The sequence below is a fragment of the Gallus gallus genome, chromosome 4 (genome assembly GCF_016699485.2).
Source record: "Gallus gallus isolate bGalGal1 chromosome 4, bGalGal1.mat.broiler.GRCg7b, whole genome shotgun sequence".
NCBI classification, from domain to species: Eukaryota; Metazoa; Chordata; class Aves; order Galliformes; family Phasianidae; genus Gallus; species Gallus gallus.
Genome location: NC_052535.1, coordinates 15,967,887 through 15,987,130, shown reverse-complemented (window position 1 = coordinate 15,987,130; position 19,244 = coordinate 15,967,887). Strand labels below are relative to the sequence as shown.

Sequence of the window (19,244 nt, the reverse complement as noted above, 5' to 3'; positions counted from 1 at the left end):
TATGGAATAAGAAGCTGTTGGAGAATGAAGCAAAAGATTTCAGTTTTCTTCTGATCCACAGTTGTTGACAGAAATGTAAAATGCTGGTTGGAGTCGGGGCAGGAAGGAGGGTTATAGGGAGTGCTGTGTCAGGCGCATGTTTATTAGTAAGAAATTGACCCGTACCATTTTGATGGAAGCAACTGTTTCTTTGTGCAACCAACTTCAGAAAAATTCCAATCTTTAACCCATGCTTTTAAGGAACCCATGGAGAAGCTTTTGCCCAGGGCTTTACTGCTCTTCTTTCGCTTCAAATGGAACACACATTTTTTCTCTGGTTGTAATTATAGAAAGCAGGTGACTGCTTTTCTTCAGAGAAACATCACAGTGATGTTCTTTAAATAGGTATGTCTATTGAAGAACTAAAATATTAAGCAGGATGAAGATTTACCTTTTTCTTCTGCCCTCTAATTAGATGTATACAGTGTTGCAATCCTGTAATTATAGCTTCTGATTTTTGGCATACAAAATGTGGGCAAGTGTTTCAGCATTCTTTTGTGCTGAAATGTAGAGCCTGGGACACGGGCTCTTCCTGTGTTGTACAGCATGACATGATTTCTGGGCATCTTTGCTTTTCATCTGATTTCTTGTTTCTATAAAGTTGGTGGGGAAAAAAAAAGTCTTTCATTTGCTTCTTAATTTGGGACTTAATTTTTTCAATACATTTCTTCTTCTTTTTTTTTTTTTTTTAATTAGCTACTCCATAATTGATCATAGGAAGATCTCTTCTGGATGAAGGATAGAGCTCTAGCTGTAATAGCACATGCATGGAGGTAACTTTATGAATCTGGATTAGGTTGAAACAACTGTACTTTCAGTCTACTGCCCAAATTTAGCCTAGAATTCAAGGAAGTCATGCACCAAAAAAACCATGATGAAAGCCTGATATTCGTTTTTTTTTTTTTTCTCAGCTGTCAAAAGCATTGAGTTTGGTGCCATGTGCCTTAGTCTCCAGATGAAGCAGTAGCAACAGGTATGAAGCTTGTGGAATCTACTTGACAACTGGGATTTAAATATGTGTTATTCATTAGCAACAAGGCAAAGGTCTGTTATACTTGATGTTCAGGGAAATAAAGATGTTAGTAGGGCCAGAAGGGGAAGGCCCATTTACACACAGAGATGCAGTGCTTTGGCAATAGCAAGTAGCTACCAGCTGACTCACTTCTGCATGATGAACTATATCAACATTTTTCAGTTTTGATGAGAATGACGAACCCAGCAGCCAGTCCCAAACCCGTGACAGGGCAAACCTTCTGAATGTAAGCCAAGAAAGATTAATTTAGTCCCTTTCCTGTTGCATGAATGGAAAGTAATTCAGAATTTATAATATAACTAGGCTATGTATAGCTAACAGCCTATATTTTCAACTGTGCACTCTCTTCATGTGGTGGTTCCCAAGTTTTGGCTATGAACAGTGAGATCCCAGATGTCTGAATTTTTCAGGCATGTGAAACAATGAAGGTGCTGGCAGCAGTGTAGCTTAATTTTGCTAGGAAGTATGAATTTATCTATCAAAACATCCGAATGTGGATAGCTCATTTCTTCTCTCACTCCCCAGTAGTGCAACAGTAAAATTTTAGATGTTTTCAATGCACAATCTACTGTGGAGCTGAGAAATGCAGAATCCATTTTAGAAAATGATGAGAAATGTGTATTTTGCTGCGTGTCATAGGTCAATTTAGATAGTTTCAGTTCTTAGTTGAGATGTATTGATTTTCATGCTTTTCCCATTAGTTAGAATGGCATATACAGGATACCAAATATGAATAGTAGCTGAGGTTCATATATCACCATCCCAAAGCCAACAAAGACCTTTTAACTTTCAGAAATAATGGAAATAAAATGTAATAGAGGCCAATATTCAAATACCAACTTAATTGAGAAGCACAGAAAATGATTGCTTATTCTGTAATTTTTAATATTTCTTTATTGAAGATGTGCCTGAATTCAATTGCTCTGATAGCTTCAGTGCCTTGGATCTGTTACAATTCTGTTGTCTGTAAATCATGCATTAGACACAGTACATTTTTTTTCCTTTTTTTTTCCGTGCAAACAAACAAGCTTAGTTTTTGCAGATGTTCTGCAACTGATGAGGCAGATGGAAGTGATGTGCTGAGTGTTCAGTGAGTTTGATTAGCTAAAGTCTGTCTCACCTGTTTCAGGAGGAGTTTCCTTCAGACTTTATATGAGAGAAAGGACATGTTCTAGATGAGATTATCTCTGTCTTAGGAAACAAATCTTCTTTGATACCAAGACATTACCTCTGTGAACCAGTATGAATGAGAATGCTGGTTTTTGAACAGTTTCCTTTTTTAACATGTATATATTATTAAATTTAAAAAAAATATGGGAGAAGGCAAGTATTTAGGTTGAAAAGTAAAATTTTGTAAATTCATTGAAATTTAAACTGTATTGTTATTTACTGATTTTGTGCATGTGATTTAAAGTACACAGACACTTATATGTATGATTCTACATATGGTTTTCTCTATCATCAGTTTGCTTTCATGCCTCTAGTTATTCAATACTGTTACTCCACAAGGTATAAGAAGAAACTATTTGAAAGATGGGCCGTGCCACAAATGTGTACCCAGAAGCAGCCAGTTCACTGTAGTCCCTTCTAGTGAGAAAATCTTTAGTCTTGGAATAATAAAGGTTGTAAAATCCCTTTGTTTCCAAGAGGGCACCACATTGGTTTCAAAGGCCAGACAAAGAAACAAAGCAGCTACCTGTAGGAATGAGGAGGAGCAGCCCATGGCTCTTTCCCAGAGCTCAGTGCTGTGTCAGCAGGCGTTGTGATAGACAGGAGCACAGCCCTCACCTCTGATGGCACAATGCTGGAGATGTGGGAGCCTCATCCCCATTCTCTCTGTGTCTGTAGTTGTTACTGCCCTTGGATTGCATGCTTGATCTCTTTTCAGATGGTAGGAGTTTTCTGAAGGCCTAGGTGCTTGCACAGGGGTAGGTGTGAAGGCTGGGGGCCACCTTGGAGCTGGATTCCACCTTTGCCAACATCTGCAATAATGTGCCATTTCCAGCAAGCATGATGATACATAGCGCTGGCTCTGATGTATCGCTCCTCTGTCTACGCAACGCAAATCTTCTGTACTTACGTATGGTTTACCTGGCATTTGGAATACAAGTTACACTTAGAGTTTAGTAAAACTACAAATTGAATGTTTCTGTGCTCGATGGAGTTTTCTTAGTTTAGAGGGAATGTTTAGTGACTAGCTTCTTTCAGCTCCCATTTTTATCTAGCTTGTGCTTTGTTCCGCTGTCTTGCATATTTTGTATACTGAAGTATATTTGTATATTTCATCTCCAGCAACTAGGCGTCATCTCATTCTAGTGTGTTGGGTTTGCGTGCTTTTATGTTATTGCATTACTGTAGCTATTTATTTCATGCGTGGGGTTTGTAAGCTTTAGGCTTTGGAACAGCGTAGCACTTGGGATATGAACTTTTAGAGGGAGAAGATGAGGCCTACCTTTAGATTCTCAATCATCTATAGATTTCATGAAGAGGCAAGTAACCTGGGAAATGTTCAGCTTGCTTGGGACCAGACAAAATGGTGAAATGCTGCGAGGAGGCTGCTTGTTGTGAACTTTACATTAAAGTAAAGCAGACTGAGAGGAGATGAGTGGTTCACAAGAAAAATGGCTATGTTCAGCCGTAGCAAACTGATAATTAGAATTAAATCTAAATGGAAACAACATCCATCACTTTTTCTTTATTTTTCCTCTGGAGTTTGAGTGGTTTTGGAGAGAGAATACCAAAGTTGATTGATGGGGTGGTTACGTTTTCCACAGGGAACTCATTCTCAAGATGTTCCCATTTGAAATACAGTAATGTCTTTTAAGTATATAGACTAGGGAAAGTAGAAGCTAGTGCTAAGACAAACTGAGCCATGCTGTAACTTGCCAGCATGGCTACGTTTGTCCAGAAGAGGCAAACTGCTGCAGGCAGATATGTGATAGCAAATCAATCCCAACATAAAAATGCCCCTTAAGCAAACAGTAAAATAAAAATCTTCTGCTTTGGGGAGAATAAACAAAGAAATGTAAGAAAGTATTACCTTTTTAATGTAGAAAAGATATTTAAGCAGATTTTTTTCTTTTGGTAAAATTGCTATCACTTCTAAACATTTATTGAATAAAATAAAAGCCTCAATTGACATGAATAAAGTGGCCTGAAGAACCCTGTTCAGAAATATATCAGTTTCTCTTCTAACATGAAGAAGCCATTTATCTCTTTTGAGAAAACAGTCTGAAATTATTGATTTTGTACATGTTATACTCAATATGCAGAAATGCGATCAGATCAAATGCCTGCACACAGTGCACACTACTTCAGAATTACTTTGGAACAAGAGTTTGCAATCTCTATGTAAATTCGGATATGTCTGTCTCTATCTTGTTCTTGCAGTGTTTGGTGTAGCATGAAAAACTGCATACATCATCTTTTTTGAAGGAAAATGACTGATGCAATTTTAATAAAGTTTACTAACAGGGTTGTGAATCAGTTTCTATGCAATAGTAAGGACTAGATGGCAAACAATTTTATTCTGCAATGCTGCAAATTCTTTTGCAGGAGGAAAACCCGTCTGTGACCTCTATGGGTTTTATTTCACTAACTTCAAATATCTGCTGGGGAGGAAAAAAAAATAATAATAAAAAAAAAGGACTTGAAAACATACCCAAAACATACCCACCATATTTTGGGCCTAACGCTTAAAAACCATAGGTTCCTTTTGGTCTTGCATATCTGGCCCAAGCATTGCTCAGCATCTGTGGGAATGCAGGGGAAAATGTGTTGATCTGAATGAGGGTATAATGCTGCTTTGAGAGGAGGGGGCAGAGAGAGTTGAAGGAAGTCTGCCATGAAATGGCCCAGGGATATTGCCAGCCCCCCATCAAACTGGATAAATTTTAACTTCGAGGTTGGCATGTGAACACCTTTGACCCTTCAACAACAAGTTGTTTACTTAGATGTGTAGATTGCCAGATGGTAAATATGGTAAAACTCCACTGAGCTGCAGATGTACTTTCTCTTTTCCCACTGACTGAAAATTAAAAATGGTCCAGTGTACCAATAAAAGCCAAGGAGAACATGGAAATGATGGAAGAAGATGCTAATAATACAGTGAAGTAAAGAGAAAAAGCTTGATGGAATGTAGTAGTTCTTTTCCCTAGACTGATATACACTGGTGATGCTATGAAATTATAGTTGGCGGTGTAGCTCCTTATGATGTAGAACAACATCCCATAGGCCATGTGTTTAATGGAGGTACTTTATATGTACAAATATTTTATTTCAGAAAAAGCAAAATTCCATTTTTGCTCTGTGCTTGACACGTCTTGGAGGCTGAACCTGTTCAGAGCTCATGCTGCTGGGGCTGTGTGGTGCTGCCCTTTTCCAGCAGCAGGCTGAGCGTGGCCGAGCTGGAGGTCTGGGGCCGCTTTGAGGGCTGTAGTGATACCACAGTGCTCTACAGTCAGTGCCAGATGAGTTTGTTCATAACAGCACCACGCATCTTCACATATAGCAGCATTCGCTTCACAGTGGCACCTGCAACCGTGGTTAAAATGAAGTTCAGGTGTTAGAGAGTAGCAAATAGATTTGGCTGCACTGATTAATTTAGAAGTTTGCATTCTGTTACATAAATCTGTAGTTAATGAAGGCTTGAATTGCCAACCCATTCAATTCTTTGGTGACATGCATTTTTATGCAACTGTATGGATTCTTGGGATGATGGCACAGATCCTAATTGCTGTAATATGCTGAGAATTCTCATTCATTAGATTTTAATCTCCTATCCTTTGTCTTGAATTCTCTGTTTCTTAATAGGTTTGTCAGGAGGCTTTGTATTTACTTAAATTGTAGTTATTTTCTTGATCCACTGCAAACTATATACTTCTTGAAATGTGCCTCTCTCTGGCATGGTCTCTGAATCATCCATTTGTTTTCATTTTCATCTGCCTTTGACTATTTATGCAATGCTTTGGGATTCAGAACTACAGCTGAGGAAACAACATGCACTCACAATGTAAGGGTAATCAGCGCTGATAGTTCAGGTTTTTTGATTCCTGCTTCAGCTCTGGTTCCTCTGATGTTAATGCTGCTGGGAGTACCATACAGCACAATCAGAGGAGGAATCAGGGCTCTGAAGCACTCAGGTAGGAATGTGTCATTAAAAAAAATAGCTACCAGAGAAACAACATGGTGTAGAGTTTCACTACACGTGTATCCTGCATATTCAGATACATCCAGCAAATAAAGAGAGCCTGGTCAGCAGCTGCTCAGAGTTGAACCTCTTTTTGTTTCCAGCTAGTTCCAGCCAATCCATCAGCACTAGCTGTGGTGATGCTTCTGGACCAGAAGCCCCTTCATTGGCCTATCGCTTCCGGCTCTGTCAAAAGGCCAAATATTATCTAAAGCATTCTCTACCTTTATTTACCTCATTATCTCCCTTCCTTTTTACTTGCTTTTTCCTTGCCCTGGTGGTGAGTGAAGAGAAGGAAAGGGGGACACATTTGCCTTTGTGAGCATTGCTGCGTGCTGAAGCCTGTTTAGGGAGCTCACTGCTAAGTTACACACTTCAAGGAGAAGTTATTTTGGTGTTAGAGTACTTCATAAATGAGCCCCATCATTATGCTCTTTGTGCTACAGAAGCATTTGTGCCTTCATCTCTTTTTGCCATTGCCAAGCTGTGTAATGTTGGCGCTGGCACCCAGCGTGGTGCTGGTATGGCCAAGCTGAGAGCAAGCCATCCCCAGCAGTGTCAGTGGCAGCATGAATCCTCAGCGTAAGTGAGCTGCTTACAGTGTAAATCGCAGTCAGCTGCTAAAACTTCTCTTTGGAAAGATCATAAAAATCAATAATGGGCTTGCTAATGTAGAAAGGACAGCAAGAGGCAGACATTTAATTTAGTTAAGAAGTAATCGGAAGGGAAAGAGGCAGACTGAGTAACCTGTGTAATTAAAGGGCTTGAAGGAAGCTCCAACTGGAACGTGTGGCTTTTATGTGTGGGAAGTACAGAGAATATATGTATATATACTGAGCTATATTTAAAGTTTTTCTGGCAGTACCACAGCCTTCAGCAAAGGAGCTTCTGGTTTTGACAGTGATGTGAATATTAAAGCAATTTAAAGATTAATATATCGCATGGGAAAATCAATGACCTCCTTGAACGCTTGAAAGACTGAAAGTAAAAGCAAAACTCATGGTGGTGGGAAGAAGGAGGCAAAGGGTGAGCGGTGTTTGAGCCATTTGTTGATAATGGATAGACAGAGGAAGAGGAAAATCTGGCAAACAGATTGTGACTTTCTCAAATGTCATTTTTCTTAAACACGCTTCTCCTTCTTCTAAATAGCTCGGTGCAGAGCAGATTTGGACTCACATATACACTTGCGTGCAAATATGGATGAGTAAGAGTCTGGCTCACATCCCCTCCTACAGCAGCTGCACTGAGTCTGGGCTGTGTTGCATCAGGGAAGCTATTTACCAGCCCTCACCAATCCCTGGAAACACAAGTGGGACATATCCCCATCCCCTATGCCCAAAGCAGCCAAACTCTGGGGTCTGGGTCTGTGCCTGGGAACTGCTGCTGGGCAGGAGCCAGGCTGCGGGCTGCAGATGTAGAAATGCTGCTTTAAACAGTCTGGGTGTTCGTCATTTTGACAAAATGCCATATATTTGCAGTTCTTGGATTAAGTGCTGTGTTACATGCAGATAATTCATTGCGCTGAGATTTTGCTGTTGAGGGCTGTGCTTCCCTCACCCATAGTGCAGAGCCAGTGCTGTAGGACTGCTGAGGGCTCAGAGTTTGGTGTTTTCCTTCCTGGCAGAGTGAGAGTTTTTGCCAGAATATTTCTGAAAAGAGGGAAGACAAGGGGAGGCTAGGTCAGTCAGCCAAATGTTTTCTAGAGATTATGCTAATTTAACTTAACATTTTGTAGTAACTTTCTAGCTCCTCCAAGCAGCTCAGTAATATTTTTGTTAGTGGATGTCTTGCAGTAGTAGTGCAGAACTGTGGAATTATACAATAGCTTGGGTTGGAAGGGACCTCATAGATCATTCAGCTCCAACTCCCTGCTGTGGGCAAAGCTGCTAACTGAGTGGTCCCACGGTCCCTTGTGATCACTGCAGAGCTGGATGGAATTAGGAGATGGTGATAGTTTATCTCACTTGTCAGATTCTGTCAGCTTCTCAGGTACTTCGAGTCCTTTACAGTATTTTCTCAGTCAATCTGTTCTCACTCCATCGTTGCGTTCTTCCTGCAATGACTGTAAGCTGTTTGGGACAAAATACTGTGCAAAGTAACAATTTCTCTATGTTTTCTGTGTTTACTACTGATTAGCTCACCGGAATGGTTGTTTGGTGTTTGGAGGGGGGGGAAAACGTTGAATGAGTGCAGACCACACAAAATCTGGTGTTGCAGAGACAGGGAGTGCTGCTGATGCATTTAATTTCCTTTGTGACTCTATGAGCAGAACTGCTGGTTTGCAGTCACCATCCATTGCCACATGCTTTGTGCTTGCAGCCAGGGCCCTCGCTTCCTTAGCATGAGGGTGGACGAGTCTCCTGGAGGGGTGGACAAGCCACCAGCATCCTCCTCCCCATTTCAATGCCTCTTTTATAAAATTGGTGTGGGTCCAGAGAAGAGTCATGAAGACGCTCAGAGGGCTGGAGCACCTCTCATGTGAAGACAGGCTGAGGGAGCCGGGCATGTTCTGCCTGGAGAAGAGAGGGCTCCAGGGAAACCTCACTGTGTCCTTCCAGTACTTGAATGGAGTTTATAAGCAGGAGAGGGTCCGGCTTTTTACATGGCCCGATAGTGACAAAACAAGAGGGAGTGGCTTTAAACTAAAGGATGGGAGATTAAGATCAGATGTTAGGAAGAAATTCTTCATGCAGAGGGCGGGTGAGGCCCTGGCACTACTGCCCAGAGCTGTGGATGTCTGTCCCTGGCAGTGCCCAAGGCTGGGCTGGGTGGGTCCTGGGCAGCCAGCCCATGGCAGGGGCTGGGGATGGATGGCCTTTAAGGTCCCTTCAAACCTAAGCCACTCTATGCCTCTGTGTTTGTTTCGCTCCTGAAATTCTGGTCTATGAGCATCGAGGTCTTCCTGTTGCCTTTCTCCTCGGGAGAAGGCTTGCTGCTGGCTTGGGGATGGGACAGGTCAGCCATGCTCTCAGGCCCCCTTCTCTCCCTGTCCATGCAGAGTTGCTGTGCCTGAGGGCCTCGCTCTTCTCTGGGCACAAAACTGTGTTCTCTCAGGTGAGTCAGCTTTGTAGCAGTGCTCAGAGCCCTTTGGTCAATGGGTTGAATAGAAGTGCAGTGAGAAAACTGCAAGGAGGATGTGGGGAGGGTGCACTGAGCAGAGGCATCTGTCTTCTGTAGGAAAGGACTGGGTAGGTGGGGAGTGAAGCTACCTAAAGGTGGTTGGGTGATTCATGGGTTCATTTGTGAGTCTTGCAATTTTAGAAAGAGAAGATAAATATTCATTAAGAAGCTGACCTTATGGGGTTTTTGGGGGGGATTGAGTATCTCTGTTGAAAAGAGCTCCCTTAATTCCTGATATTACTTGGAGTCCATGGATTTTTAATTTTCAGAGATGCTAAGTGGAGCTGTGTCCTTAAATGGGGCTCCAGTGTGCGATCTGTGTCACCAAGTCATAGAGTTTATACATGTATGAGGAACTGAGTGAGTTACAGCAGCATGCAAACAGCTGTCACAACTGGTGTAACTCAGGTTAAGAAGGGCAGAGGTGTCGAAACCAGAGTTTGTTGTACAAGTGATGTTTTGATAGGGTTGGAGCTGATAGCTACTTTGTATATCTGAAAAAGCTAAAATAAACAGCTGTTCAAATGTGAATAGGGTTCTTAATACTTTGAGGAAGAAAGGAGGAAAGTTCATTTTCAGTAGTATTTTATGCATGATGTGTTTTTATTTTATTCAAAATTAAAATTATGTCAAAGCATCCACAAACTTATAATTTCTTGCCTTTTTATGTACGACGCTAAATAAGCAGAATATTTTTATTAGAAATGCTTTCTTTAAGAGGAACCTAAGGCTGTGAGTGGAAGCTGGATATGTTTGTTTTAATGATGGGGTCTCATTGCAAAGGGAGGTTGTGTTCCCTTTTTGCTCACACTGAGAACTTCAATTCTCAGGCTCAATAGTCCTGGGATAATTCTGGGTGAGCAAAGGTGGCAGAAAATGCTTCTTAGTATTTCTTGGCAAACGTTTCTTTCTTTTTTTTTAAATCATTATTTTTAAAGTATTTTTTTCTTATTAAATAATGGGAAATAATCCATATTGTGGAGGCTGCAGCATATTTATAAATGTAACTGCTTTTGTTACTAGGGAACCTGTCTGAGTCAGCTAAGCTTAGCATTTCAGCAGCTTGTTCTTTGCTCTCGCTCATGTTCTCCATCTGATTTTAAGCACCTAATGACCTAATGTACTTTATCAAAAACAGGAACAGTTTGGCATCGTTTTCTTTAAGTTTTGATAACTGCATTATATCTCTTGTGTATTTCAGGGTGGCAAAAGAAGGTATGCATACTGTGATTTGCAATAATAAGAGCTGCTGTATTTCTATGTAGAGGCAAGTATCCGGTCACACAGAGAGGGTGGTTACAGTCCAAACACTGGGAGTGCAGGCATAGCAAACTTTGCAGAACTTAGAGTATCTCTAATTTCAGTGTCAATGGTTTACGGGCTGGTCTGGCCCGGTTCCGTGACTAGTGGGGCGGAGGGATTTTTTTGCAAAATCCGTGAAAAATTCCCTTCAGAAAAAAAGGAAACAGGGGACCCCCCACAAAAAAAGAATAATTAAAGAACAGCGGCAATGATCTGAGGAGAAACAAACTAATTTACTAAATATAGTATCGGAATGCACGGTAACACACTGTAATACAATATAATTCAATATAATTGTTAATAAAATCAAATATCATTGAGAGAAGGATTGTCCGAGAGCTAAAGGCCTTACACGAATACTGAAGCCTTGTGTGCAGTCGGGAGCAGCAGCGAGACGAGAAGAGAAGGCTCAGGTTAGGTGACCAACAGGCCTTATATCTGTTCCCCTGAGCAGGAATGATAACAGTACTCGAACAGTCTTCTGGGGAACATAATTGTTCTTCTCTTCTGGACAAGTACCCAGAACTAGAGCATTTGCTCTTTAACTCCCAGTACACTGCGTGATGTTATGATGTGGAATACCGAAAACCAAAAATCATAAAACCATGACATTCAGATAACACCTTCTTTATTGCATCCTATTGCCAGCTGCCAGTCTAAACAAACACAATGTCAGACTTTTCTGTGGGGCTTTTATTTTTTATTTTTATTTTTTGGTCTCTGTTCAATGTGAGCATTGATTATTTTCAACAAGTTGTCTTTTCTGTAACACAGCTATCCAGTACTTGAACCTACTGCCTGTTGCTTTTGGTTGTATTATGGATGCTACATTCCCCCTGCCTTCCTTCTGCTGAGTCTGTTATTTCTGTGTAGACATCTGTATCTCTGCAAAGTTATTCTGAATGCTGCAGGTTTATCACCCATGGCTGCAGCTGGACTGACATCTGGGTTTAACCTTGGTGACTTTGCCTGAGTGGTGGGGTCTATTCTTCACTATCCCTCATGTATCTTGTTGCCCATGTCAAATCCCAAACTCACAAGAGCACCTTCTCTAGAACACAAGTTGTGTAGTACGGGTTTATGGGAAAGACTGTACGCCTGTTTTACTCAAATGACCAAAAAAAAAAAAAAAAAAAACCAAAAAAAACCAAAACCCAAAACCAAAACAAAGCACAGAAATGTCATAAGCACACATAATGTCATTTAGAACAATTCCCTTTAAGATTTTAACTTATTTCCCAGTTTACATTATTCTGAAATATACAGTATTGGTCTTAAGATCGGCTATTTTAATCTATCAATTTAAGTGTTTCACTCTTAGGTACAGAGATTATTTAATGTGAAGCTCTGTTCCAGTGGATTCTGTGTTTACCAGGGTTTTGCAAAATGAGGAAATCTGAGGGACATGCACTTCCACTTCTGAAGCTAAGGCAGGACTTTGCCAACTTTGCCAACAAGGAAGAGCACCAGGATAATTTCTTGTGCAAAAATTCTGCAGTAAACTCACCCGTTCTAATGAGTTTCTTGCATAACAGACCGTATATAGTGTAACCACGTTGCAAACCCTTCAGATAATAATAATTTCTTGAAAGGCCAACTTTGTGTTTTGTGTGTGTGTGTTCCTCCTCGTGGAAAATACCTGAATTGAATTACACTACTTTCAATTGCTGAAATCAGATATTTATGAACTAATGTGAATGAAATCCTTTGTATTTTATTCTGTTTCGCTATGCTGTGTTTTTGGATAGAATAAAAACAAACAAACAAACAAAAAAGAAACAACCAAGCAAAAAGCCACCACCTCCAAACCTCTGTATTTCTGACCAGATGAACAATTTTTGAGTCCCTATTCCAACTAAGATTTTACTTAAAAACAAACAAACAAAGAAACAAAAACACCTTCTGGCAAAAGTTTCTATGCAAGATAGATTTCTCACTTTAAAGAAGCCACTGTGAAGAAGTCTCGGTGTACTTTTTGTGTGCTGGAAACGTGCAATCATTGTTCAGCCATTAGGGGATAGGCATTTTCAATCGTCTGCCTTCTGCCGTTCTTCACAATCTTGAAAATTGCAACTTGTTAAATATGCTTAAACTACAAAAGCAACGTTGAGTAGATTGAAATATTCACATTGAAAATTCTCGTGGATGTCCTGAGGCGTGTTCCTATGTGTTCAAGATTGGCTGAAGCTTTTCTCCTGTCAATTCTTAAACTCTTCTGATGCTTGAAGAGAGAAGATTGGAAAATTTCCTAGCACATCACATCAGACAAAGTGATGACTTATCTTTGCTCACTTTGCTCAATAGCGCATTAAGCTATGAAATGGAGCAAATATTCTTCCTCATTTTTTATTAATTTGAAAACAGAGCAGTGTCTCCCAAGAGTTACAGTACCATCATTTTGCAAACTCTTTCACAGTGTCAAAGCTTATGCTATGTGATCGTAGTGTTTTCTTTGCCTTTGGAACTTCTGTAGAAGTTCCATAAGCTGGAGAGTGCCTTATTAACATTTTTCACATGTAATAGTAGAAAACATTTAGAAAATTATGGTAGGCTTTACTCGTCAGTGACCACATAAGAAAATTCATCATTTTCAATCAAGTCCTTAATTGTTTTCAGTTAAGAGGAGCTAATTTACTGGTGGTGTTCACAGAAGCCTTTTAATCATACGAACTCATTTTGGGATGAATCTTGAAATGCATTTGTTTAATTTTCCTTTACAATCAACTATCTGTATAATTGTAGCTAATTCTCTAGTGGTTTCTGAATGTTTCCATGGCAGTGTCCTTGTAATTGTCTATACTTGCATGTTTCTTAGCAGTACAATAAAAGCCAAGAGGTTTGTTTTTAGACAGAATTACTTCCGTCATCCATTTTGGTTTTGGAAGTGTTATGTGATGGCACACTGTTGTTTGAGAGCAGGTGTGCAGAACCTGCTCTGAAACAGTGAGAACGTTTAGGAACAAAGCCATCATCTGTAAATGTCACCCATCAGCTTCCCATGCTTGAAATGCCATTCCTTTTGAAGAATAACTTTTTTTTTTGGCTTCATCTCAAGGCTGCCAGCCCTGCGTTCTTCAGGCAGTGGCTTCGATGCTATATTGCAGGAAATGTCTGAGTAGCTCTGGGAAAGTCTTCCCTTTCAGATCTCACTCAAAGCTTTTATCCAGGCCTTTTCTGAAACTGAAAGAAAACTATCTGGCTTTCCTTTCAGTTTTACCTCTGACATCCTCCTGCAGTTGATTCAGCTATATGATTAACCCTGTACAGCAAGTTTTGAGAATAGCTTTCTCCACAACAGCATGAGAAATCCAGAGGAGATTTCCAGAAGATCTTTACCCATCAGAAAAAAAGTGATCCCGCTGCCTCATTTCCAGGCTCTGTGCTCTGCAGAACAGAGCTTTGTGTTGTTCCTTTGCTCATCTTGCAAGCACAAAAGCAGTATTCTGGGCTGAATTCAAGTCAAAGTCTAAATTTAGAAGTCAAAGCCTACTTCTATGATTATTTCAGGTGGGCAGTCCAACACAGTCTTCAACAAAACAACCAGAGCTGCTTTTTAAATTTGTTACTTTTTGAATTCTCAGTTGATTTAATAGACTGGGTTACTTCCAAATGAGTACTGTGCTGAAAAAAACAAGCTATAATTAACACTCTGCTTTCCTTTGACTTACACAATCCTTTTGAAACAAAATAGAGAGTAGGTGGTCACCTGAAGGGACAAATCAAGTTAATAGGGCAGGTCACTCCATCAGCTGCTTGTCTTGGAGGGGTGCAGGAGGTGAGGAACTAGAAATCCCTCAGCATGCTGAGGCTGAGTGTTTGTGGGGCTGTGTAAAGGACCTGTAATGTGAACAGTAGCAAAGGTTCCCTGTTAGTGCATCTGAACCTACCTAAGAGTCTTCCTTGCACTTCTCTGTATGAACATGGTTTCTGCGCAGCACACCTTGCAGTAGTGCCAAGCTCCATGCCCTTTTTTGAGAGGAGGAAGTGTGTTAAACTTGTGGAGTGCGTGCTGGCCAGGCTTTCTGTGGTTACAGCCAGCAGCACATGTCACACTTAGAGGTTGTGTCTCTGCTGCCCAAGTTATACTGCAAAACCTGAAAGCAGTGCTATGGGCTGGGTGCTAAAGTGCTGCGGTCTGAAAAGAGTTTCAGTAGCTTTGCCCTGTATTTTATCAGGAAAACAAGCATTGCAGAGTTTAAAACCTTGAAAATTCACCTGGGATGATATTAAAGTATTAGGATGTTTTTGCAATGTTGAGCATGGAGATACAGAAAATAAGTTATCAGTATGAATCGGAATGTTGCTGTCGATCATGAGCAATTATTTAATTTAATGTAGAACGTAGCACCTCATCCACAGTATAACCTACAGTAATGGCTTTGTTATTGGAAGATGTTCTTTTGAAGTTGGAGGTTAACCTTGAAAATTATGGCTTAGTAAAATGTCATTTTTCTGCTGGCATGCTCTCTGTAGTGCACCCTGTTCATACTGGTGGCTCGTGTCAATCATCCCAGGAACTGTCACATTAAATAGCATAGTGCACAGCAAGAGATATTAAAAATGAAATAATATACACTGTTGTCTGCAAACTACAAGGGCTGCTCCAAAAGCAGTTTCTCCCATTTTATGATGTTGGCCCACGACATCAGAGGCAGATGTTGGTAGGATGGCAGTAGGGGCTGAACCTTCCCACCAATGTTCTGTTATGTTGTGTTGCAGTGTGGCAGAATGGTGTCTGGCATGGAAGTGTGTATGTAGCTCAGCGGTTGAACTGAGTACCTCGGTGTGGAAAAAAAGGCACCCACTGACATTCATCAATGCTTGCTGAACACTGATGGAGACTGAACAGTGGATGCAAGCACAATGAGGGATGGGTGGTGCATTTCAGCAGTGGTGGCAGCAGCAGTGGGGCATCTCCACTGATGCAGATTTTTACAAGCATGGCATGCAGGCTCCTGTTCATCACTGGTGACAGTGTAGAGCTAGTGGTGGTGACTGTGGTGAGCAAAAGTGTTTTATAGCTGAGAATTTGCTCTATCAAATAGTGTTATTGTAATCTTTGTATCTGTTGTAGTTTCCATGGAAGTAAACAGGAGGCATTACTTTTGGAGCAACCTACACAATTGCTATGCTAAGCACTGAGGAATTAGTGGTTCTTGTAGTCCAGAAACTCAGGAAGACATTCGTGTTTAGTAGGGCGAGGTTCAAACTAGCAGTAACGATGATTCTCCTGGTAACAGTTGGTACCATGTATGGTAAAAATGAACATAAGATGCTTGAATATCTTCAAGTGATTTATATGCAGTTGGTCCATATAAGGTGGAAAGTATTTGTTCTTTACCATATGCTACTGCGATCCCTATGCATCTCTGTAAGGCAGTGTATGTAATGACAAAACTAAAAGGTCAGCCACCTTGCACTGTGTTACTACTTTTCTTAACCCTTCATCTTCTCCAGCTGTGAAGGAGATGACCTAGTTACTGGAAAATGATTTGAAACCCCTGTGTGAAGCCAGCAAAGGAGAGAGAAATTCCAAGGGTGTATTTGCTAAACTAAGCTGATCATACTGCTTTCAGGGCTGTACTGTATGAAATTGCTAGTATTGGCTCTCCTTTTCCTTGAATTTTCTGTGCACTCAAACTTGACTTTTAAAAGAGAAATTCATTAGAACTGTTTTCTATTGCGTAGCGAACATTTTCCATTGACAGCTTCATCAACATGATTTGTCTTCAGCCTGTTTCCTCATCCAAATTGTTCTGGTAGTGATATGTAAAATTAAGTTGTATCCAAACTTTTCTTTTAATTTTATTATTCAATCATTTTCAAACCCTTATGTGTAATTAAGTCACTGAACCGTAAGAAACCTTAAGAACTTACCTTGTGACTCACAGACTGCAGCTATGCTTGGGAATTCTAAAAAGTAAATGACTCCAATAAACATTTAATTTAAATTTAGTAATGGATACAGAAATGTTTAGGGATGTTAAACTGTATATTGGAGGAAGGAAAAGCTATTAACTCAAGTAATGCAGTTGGTTTAGCAGAAATTAAAGACCCAAATATGTGAATGTTAATTGGTGTTCACATTTCCAGATCAATGCTAAAGTAATTAGGTTACTATTTAAAAGGTCAAAATAACATCACCAAAATATATAATGTAAGTATTGAAAAGTTATGAAATAAGTGTAGCTTAAATAAATGCATTTTATATAATAGAATAAAAAATGTTGGTTTAGTAATACATAAGACAGCGTGCACTAAAAATCCTTTATGCATGTTCCAAAATAGTGGGTTTTTTCAAGGCCATAAACATCTTAGGGCATAAGCTCAATTTGTATTTTTGAAGGACCCCAATAGTTTTAGGGTTTTGTATAATTTCAACTACTTATCATTCTTCCTGTTTGGCTGAAAAAGAGAAAAGACAAAGGAGATAAATGTTCTTCTTTTGGGGATCTGCTGATAAAATGAAATAAAGTTATTGAGTGAGTTTTTCAGAGGTGTCTTCAGAGAAGGAAAGAGACAGCAAGCAAATGAAACATTTGTCATGGACTGCAGGAGAATGGAGAGACAGATGGCTCAATAGACCTTATCTACACTGCTTCCGACTTTATGCCCTCCTTACTGAGTGGTGAGTCAGACCAGAGTAGGGGGAAGGCTGGGGGAGAAAAGATAAAGATCTTAAGGTCTTATGAAGCAAGAAGACCAATTCCAGACAAGATCGTAACACATATGTGAAACTATGAAGTGTTTGTGTTTTCTGATGCTCATCCTTGAAATGTTTTTCCCGCTGGCTAGTGCTGCTCACAGTTTCTGTGCTCATGCAGAATGTGCTAAATGGGCACAGATTAGCAGCTACTGACTTAGTATTTTATTATTTTATTTCCTGATGGAGGGGATCATCATCTAGCTCACCCTTCTGATCAATGTGCTTTATTCCATATCCATCCCTCCTTTTTATTTTTTATTTTATGTAGATACAGACTTGCATTCTTTGGAAAACATAGCACGTAATTTCACTAGGTCATGAATTGTTCATTCTGAGAACTGCTGTTTTATTGGTAGTGTAGGTTGCCTTGACCCAGGTGCAAGATCTTGCATTTGGATATGTTGAACCTCATGAGGTTCACCGGGGCCCACTGCTCAGCCTGTCTAGGTCTTTCTGGATGGCATCCTGTCCCTGTGGTGTGTCAACCACACCCTAGCTTGGTGTCATCAACAAACTTGCTGAGAGTGCACTCTATGCCATTGTCGATGTCATTGATGAGGAAATTAAAGGGTATTGGTCCCAGCACTGACCCCTGAGGGACTCCACTCATCATCAGTCTCCATGCAGACACTGAGCCATTGACCACCACTCTCTGGACTTGATCCTGCAGCCAGTTCTTTGTCCAGTGTACAGTCCGCCCATCAAATCCATTTTTCCAATGTAGAGAGAAGTATGTTGTGGGGTACTGCGTCAAACAAATCTGTTATGCTATTCCTTCCAGTTGTTTGCATCTCTTACACTTAGATTCCTGCAGCTTTCCAGAAATGATTTGCATTTCCAGAGATTCAGTTCAGAAGAAAAAAGCTTCTGCTTGGAGAATTTAAACAGATGGGCAGCACTGTGGCCCAGGTCTGCGCTAGCATTCATTTCTCTGAAATAATGCATTGTTCCCGATGTTATATTAACATCAGACCTGGAGGAACTCTCCTGATTTCAGTGAAGTTGTTTAGCTAAAGATGACCTACAAACCTTAAAATAACAGAATATTGTACAACAGATTTTTCTTTTCCTTGCATACAGCCATGTTTCTGCAAAGCGGTTTGTGCTGCAGAGCCAGGATCCAGAAACTCAGCAGCTCATTGCTCAGTGATCTTTGGAGTCCCAACTCGTAGCTCAAGCTCTTGAAAATACAGACTCTGTGAAATCCATTTCTCAGTTGAAGTTTGTATTTCAAACATTTGTAGAGTTCACGTCCGTTTTAATATCTTGTAATAAATGATTATCAGTGCCTTAATACATCACATGCTAATGCCAACAAAGAGCGCTCATTAATGTTCCTTAATGAGGTTCAGAAAACATGGAGGGGTGGTTTGCAGTTAGTGTATGGATGTTTAAAAGGAGCAGGAGCTCTGTATGAATATCAAAGACAGCCTGAGGGAAATAAAAGAATTGCAAGCTGTAAACAGCATCTTGTCTCGTTTGCATTTATGCTGTTTGTTTTTGTTGGGATATTTTTTTTCCCAATAAGTGCCCATTTTAGGTTTGCAAATAGATTTAAGAGCATGAGTAAAACCATTAGTCCAGGAGTATATGAATTTCTGCATTTGCAGATCTTCATTCCCGTGTATGTGTGCCAGGATGTGTGAAGAGCAGAGAGGATTTGGCGCAGGTAGAGAGGGGAGATGGCTGTGAATGGGTCTTCATATTTGGGTTTTTTAATTCTTACATAGTATATTTACATTTATTTAAATTCATTTATATTTGTACAAATCTGTAACCACAATGATGTAAAGATGGGTAAAACACGCTGTAGTGTTATTTGATACACAAATGGTAAGTGGTTTAGGACATGTGAA

At 40.2% G+C, this 19,244-nt stretch overlaps 2 long non-coding RNA genes across 2 annotated transcripts in view; both read left to right on the top strand.

Annotated features, from left to right (window-relative positions):
* Positions 1-19,244, top strand: part of LOC101750610 — a 478,463-nt gene that overhangs the window by 351,735 nt on the left and 107,484 nt on the right. The gene's annotated exons all lie outside the window — the stretch shown is intronic.
* Positions 17,930-18,854, top strand: LOC121110662. The gene is made up of 2 exons (XR_005859849.1): positions 17,930-18,118; positions 18,469-18,854. It is a non-coding gene; the product is annotated as an uncharacterized LOC121110662 (long non-coding RNA).